This window comes from Chiloscyllium plagiosum, chromosome 6 (assembly GCF_004010195.1).
Source record: "Chiloscyllium plagiosum isolate BGI_BamShark_2017 chromosome 6, ASM401019v2, whole genome shotgun sequence".
NCBI classification, from domain to species: Eukaryota; Metazoa; Chordata; class Chondrichthyes; order Orectolobiformes; family Hemiscylliidae; genus Chiloscyllium; species Chiloscyllium plagiosum.
This window is the reverse complement of record NC_057715.1, coordinates 13,413,482-13,420,362: the sequence shown is the minus strand read 5'-3', so window position 1 is coordinate 13,420,362 and position 6,881 is coordinate 13,413,482.

Here is a 6,881-nt window from a genome sequence, read left to right as displayed (position 1 = left end):
GGGGAGGGTAGGGACTAAATCAAAATAGAGTTGGAGGGAGAAATAATGCACTCCACTCCCTGCGGCGCACACCTCTCCCTGAACAACTCCAGGGTGTTGGTCGACACCGCGTGCTCCTTCTCCAAGGACACCCGGGCTCTAACGTATTGACTCTGTTTCAAATTGTTAAGTGGATCTCCCTGATTGGTCCGAACTACAGACAGTTCTAGAAAAAAACATCTAAAAGGTATAAAAACAGGGTTCACCTGCAGACCTCTCTTTTGGAATCCTGAGGCTTTCTGAGGAGACCAGCATGGCAAGAGGCAGAGACCATTTGACCATACAGAGAGAGAGAGAGAGAGAGAATGTGGAAGAAAGAAGCATCGCCCACCCAGAGTCAGAGCCAGAGGGAGAGCAACTGCATAACTCGACAAGAGACTCAGTAAATATTGTAACCTGAAGGAGCCAAATAGATTTAGAGAGTATACGTTTAGTATTAGAAGTTATTGTAACTTTGTTCCTAATAAAGAAGGGACTGTTTTGAATTGCCACTGGCTTGTGTTCATATTGATTTGACAGTATTGTGGGGCACCTGCGCAAATTCATTCATAAAATTCTGGTCGGAGTTGTCTAACTTTTTCAGGAGGAACTGGATAACACATGAAATCCCTTATATTTCACGCACTTTGTACACCATCCAACTTCTCTTGTTGTGAATACCTTGTTATAACATTTCTTGTGTTTTCAAATGTAACTTTTAGTTTTAGGAATTAAAGTTTTAATCATATAAAATGGGGACATCTAGAAAGTAATCAGTAACCTTTCCATTAGCTTTTGGCTAATGACCCTTTGACATCTTTGCTAGTCTTGCAATTCTGAATTTCACAGCTGTGTGACTCCTGTGCAGTAGCTTAAAACATCAGAAAACACCTTTGGTTTCGTATAGCCCACTGTGAAGCTGCAGTTTGAAACCCTATCTGATTACTTCCAGAACTCCAATGGCAAATAGGTTAAATATTTTTCATTGCATTTTAAAAAGTTATTTCTTTAAGCTAAACAAACCTTCCAATTGTTTTTAATCTTTCCAACTTTGTCTTTTACTGTATTTCAGCTCCGAATCCTAGGCTTTGCTGTCAGTGATAGATCAAGCATTTCCTTCTGGCTTTATCTCTTAATTCCATGGAGCAACAAGCCACCTAAAACCCAAAGCTTCTTTTCCAAACATCATCCAGTCTTGCTTGCTGGCTGTACCCTGACTGAATTTTCAGGAAAATTCAAAAGAAAGGATCCCACTACACTACATTCACCTTCATGGCAATGTGCCATGTATAGACTATTCCCAGATAAAACAAAAATGTAAATTAGTTACATTTTAACCAATGCTTTCCTTAATTCTGGAAATCACTTGAAGAACTAATCTTTTTTCATGGAATAATTGCAAATGTCATGCCCACAGTTATTTAGTTAAGTAAACCAACCTGCCATTTTATGATGTTACCTTCCTAGCTTTTAATCTTATAAGTAGGTTTTGTTTCAAGCCTTAGTGATGGAAGCTATCACCAACAGTGCTACAAAACAGTACCTTTACAGCAACAATCTACTCACTGATGCCAAGTTTTGTATGCCACCATGGCCCCTCAGCTCCTGACCTCATTAAATCCTTAGTTCAAACATGGACAAAAGTGCTGAATTCCAGCGATGAGGTAAGAATGATTGCCTTGACATCAAAGCTGCATTTGAAAGAGTGTGGCATCAAGGACTCCTGGAAAAACTGGAGTCATTGGGATTGAGGGGGAAAACTGTCCATTGATTGGACTTGTACCTGGCACAAAGGAAGATGGTTGTGGTATATAGAGATCAGTCGTCTTGGTTCCAGGACACCTTCGTAAGTTCATAAGGTATGAGAGCAGAATTAGGCCATTCAGATCATCTCTGCAGGAGTTCTTAAGAGCAATGTCCAAGGCTCAACCATCTTCAGCTGCAATCTTCCCTTCATCATGTGGGCAGAAGTGGGGATGTTCGTTCACGTTTGCACAATGTTCAGCACCATTCACAACTCCTTGGAAATATGGAAGCAGTCCATGTCCAAATTCAGTAAGACCTGGCCAATATCCATGCCTAAGCTGAAAAATGGCAAGTTACATTTGCCATGCAATGACCACCTCAAAGAAATGAGAATATAGCCATTATCTCTTGACATTCAAAGATCTTACTATCACTAAATACCCCACTTTCTGGGGTTACCTTTGACCAAAAACTGAACGAGACTCTCCAAATTAATATAGTGGCTACAGGAGCAGGCCAAGAGTGAAGAATACTGCAACAAGTAACTCCCCTCTTGATTCTCCAAAGCCTATCCACCATCTACAAGGCACAGATCAGGGGTGTGATAGAATACTCTCCACTTGCCTGGATAGATGCAGCTCCAACAATACTCATGAAACTTGACATCATTCAGGTCAAAGTCGCCCAATAATTGGCATTACACTCACAAGCATCCACTCTGTTCACCACTGATACCTAGTACACACTGCTGCTTCAGTCTACAAGATGCACTGCACAAATTCACCCAAGATCCTCAACAGCACCTTCCAAACCCATAGCCACTTCTATCTAAAAGGACAAGGGCAGCAGATAAGCACCACCACCTTTAAGTTTCCCTCCAAGCCACTCACTATCCTGACTTGGAAATGAATCACCATTCCTTCAGGGCTGCTGTGTCAAAATCATGGAATTCCCTCCCTAATGGCATTGTGGATCAACTCACAGTAGGTGGACTGCAGCGGTTCAAGAAGGCAGCTCACCATCACCTTCTCAAGGGTATCTAGGGACAGGGACATCCACATCCACATCCACGAATGAATAAAAAATTTCAACGTTTGACCAGTGGTAATACTTCAGCCAGTAGATGGTGCTGATGCTCCCCTTTCCATGAATTACTGCCTCTGTACATAGCAATCAGTTTGCTTTAGAGAGTGAGTTCCTTAACCTGAGCACGCTCTGGTCTCTTGTGGTAAGATCCCTTCATCTGAGCCTGGAGGGCCGAGGTCAAGTCTTACCTGCTCCAGAGAGCTGTAATAAATGAGTATTAGAAAATATTTACCACAATCAAATCTATCATGTGTTTCAAGTATTTAGGGCTCTTGTGGTTGATTAGAAAATATCTGGTGCAGTAGTGGTGTCCCTACTTCTCAGCCTGGATACCCAGGTTCAAGTCTTGCCTGCTCCAGAGATGTCTAATAGTGCCCCTGAACAGGTTATTTAGAAAATATCTACTCCAGTATTAAAGGGCAAGGCTTGTCCAGAGAATGAAATAAATTGGAAAATAAATCATTTACCCAAAATCAGAAAATTTTGGAAACACTCAAGTTTGGCAGCACTTGTGGAGTGGGAACTAACTTTTACATGTCAAGTGTATGACTTTTCAGCAGAACTGGGAAAAGTTAGGAATGTACTGGGTGGGAAGCAAATGAAAGGCATGGGGAGAAGTTGGAAAGAAAATAAAAGGAAAATTCTGCAATGGAAACAAAATTAGGACTTGCTGGAAAAGCTCAGCAGGTCTGGCAGCATCTGTGGAGAGAAATCAGAGTTAACGTTTCGGGTCAAGTGACCCTTCCTCAGAACTGGTGGACGGGCAGCACAAATGAAATGAAATGTGCAGAGCCAAAAGGAGTGCTGAAGCACAAATAAAGAGACAAAAGATGTTTCCAGAGGAGTAGTGAGTGGCAGGACCATGCTATGCAAACATACAAGATAGGAACAGAAGTAGATGATTGAGCCTACTTCACCATTCAATAAGATCATGGCTGATCTGTTTATGTTTTGAATTCCATGTTCCCAAGTACTCCTGGTAACCCATGATTCTCTTGCTTAACAAGAATCTATTCAACTCTTCTTAAAAATATTCAATAATCCCTCCTCCACCATTCCAAAGTCACTCAACCCTTTGAGAGAAAAAAATCCTCCTCATTTCTGGGTTGAAAAAGCGACCCCAAATTTTATAACAGTGCCCCTCGTTCTGGACTCAACCACGTTGGGAAACATCCTTTCCACTTCCACCTTCGTAAGGCCATTCAGGATCTTAACAATAAAATCATCTCTCACCCTTCAAAACTCCAGTGAAAATAAGTTCAGTTTTTCCAAACAATCCTTGTAAGACAACCTGATTACTCCAGGTATCAATCTAGGAAGCTTCCTCTGTACTGCCTCGAATGCATTTGCTTTCCTCCTTAAATATGGAAATTAAAGGGCACACAATATTCAAGATGTGTTGTTCTGTGTAACTGAAGCATAACATCTTTACTTTTCTGTTCAACTCCTTTCATAATAAAGAGCAATGCATTCGCTTTCTGGAAGATGTGCTATACCTACATTCTGACTTTTAATGATTTGCACATCCAGCTGTGAATGGAGGAGGACAATTAAATAACTAACAGAAACCTCCACAAAAATACCCATCCTCCATAATGGAAAAGCCCATCAATATAAATACAAGACTAAAGATGAGTTGAAGCATTTACAACTCAATTATCAAGAAGTATCAAGTGGTTGATTGATTTTGGCTTTTTCCTCAGAGAGTCAGCACCACAGATGCCAGTCTTCAGTCAGTTTGATTCGTGTGATATCAAGAACAGGAGATCCTCAGGCAATGCCTTAAGTTCAACCATCTTCAGCAGTTTCATAATGGCCTTCCCTCCATTGTAAGATCACAAGTGAGGATGTTCACTGATGATTGCACAATGCTCCACACCATTTATAGCTCCTGAGGTTTTGTCGATTTGCAGCCCAACCTGGAAAATATTCAAGTTTACGTTACTGGTAACAATTGTGCCACATAAGTGCCAGGCAAAGATCATCTTCAACAATAGAGAATCTAATCAATTTTCAATAACATTCAATGGCATTACCATCTCAATCTTCCAATTTCTCATATGCTAGGTTTAATTTATGGCAGTAAACCACAGATGAGGGTCCTCTCATTAGAAATAGTCAGAATATACTTATTCTGAGAATACTAACATAACTGAATGACCGCCACTGTGCTTCTTCCAGGAGCAAAGGCCTGAACTGTTCCCACCCATCACCAGCCTCCTCCGCTCGTCCTCAGCCTCAACAAATTCTCTTTTAACTCCTCTCATTTTCTTCACGTCAGAGGGGTGGCCATGGATACCCACATGGGACTGAGTTATGCTTATCTCTTCATGGAGTACATAGAATATTCCTTGCACTCACTGCCACTGGTGTCTGTATTGATCTATTCCTCTATTTACTTCAATGTAAGCTATCAGTTCGTTTCTTTTGTTATGAATGCAGTGCATATTCAGGAGCAGCACTTTTAATTTAATTTAGTTTGTCTTTTTATTATCTTCATTACATCTATGCTTGATTGTTGGTGGATTTCTGTTTCTTTTCCCTCTGACTCTTCTTATTATTTCCCATATTACTACTTTCCCCTGTTACATTGTCTCTAATCTTTGATATATCATATCTTATCACATTTGATCGCTTCTCCATAATGTGTAGTTTAAAACCTTCACTGCTTCCCAAGTTATGCAGTTTGCAAGAACACAGGCTCCAGCAAGGCTCAGGTGTAGACCATCCCAACAGTACTGCCCCCACTTTCCACGTACTGGTGCCAGTGGCTCAAAAACTGGAACTCACCACCACTCCAGTCTTTGAGCCACATATTCATCTCTCTAATTTTATGTACTCTATGCCAATTTACACACGTTTCAGGTAATAATCCAGAGATCATAATCATTTGAGGTTTTACTTTTCAATTTAGTCCCTAGCTCCTCATACTCCATGCAGCACCTCTTTCCTAGTTCTAGCTATGTGGTTGGTCCCTCCATGGACCATGACCATTTGCTCCTCCCTCTCTCACTGCAAGTTATTTCCAGCCATGAGTAGATATCGTGAACCCTGGCATCAGACAGGCATCACAGCCAGCTGAACTTCCATTCTTTGCAGCAAAGAACAGTAACCCTGACTTATACTATCATGTATAACTACTATTACATTCCTTGTTGCTCATCCCCCTAAAATGGCTTCCTGTACCACAGTGATATGGTTGGTTTGCACATGAACTGTGCAACACCGACTCTCATCCAAACAGATGAGAGACCTCAAACCCACTGGTCAATTATCAAGGCTGACATTCCTGCACTCTTTCCCCAGCTTCTCTCTCTAGCCTCACTCATAGTCAAACCTTCCTGTCCTCAACCATTGACCAGTTCAGAAGACCCTATCCCAAGTAGTGTGACTGCAACTTGGTACAAAGAATCCAGGTTAAATTTTCTCCTCCCTGATGTATAACTGTTTCTGTGGTTCAGATCTTGGCCTCATAAACTCCAAGTCAACTCGTTCAAACACTTACTGTACATGTGTTTACCATAGATCATGATGGAATCCATGAGCTTCCACATGGTTCAGCCTTGATCCATCACCTGAACTGCATTTTAAAATTAATTTTATTTACTTAATTCTATCTTGCATCTATATATATTGTCTTTTTTATATTTTATTAACTTCACCACAATCTGTTATAGAGTCATTGAGATGTACAGCATGCAAACAGACTCTTCAGTCCAACTTGTCCAGGCCAATCTGATATCCTAAATTATCCATTTGCCAGCATTTGGCCCATATCCCTCTAAACCCTTCCTATTCATATATCCATCCAGATGCCTTCTTTTAAATACATATTTTTTATTGAAAAACTTTTAAAATCTTTTACAAAACATTTATATACAAAGTAAAAGAATAACACGATCAAAACTGAAAAAAGGCAGTACAAAAAAGGCCATAATACAGTACCATTGTTAATAAACGATCTACTATTCTACCACAACAAACATATCTACTTAAACTAAACTACAAACATATTAAATAAATACTAACTT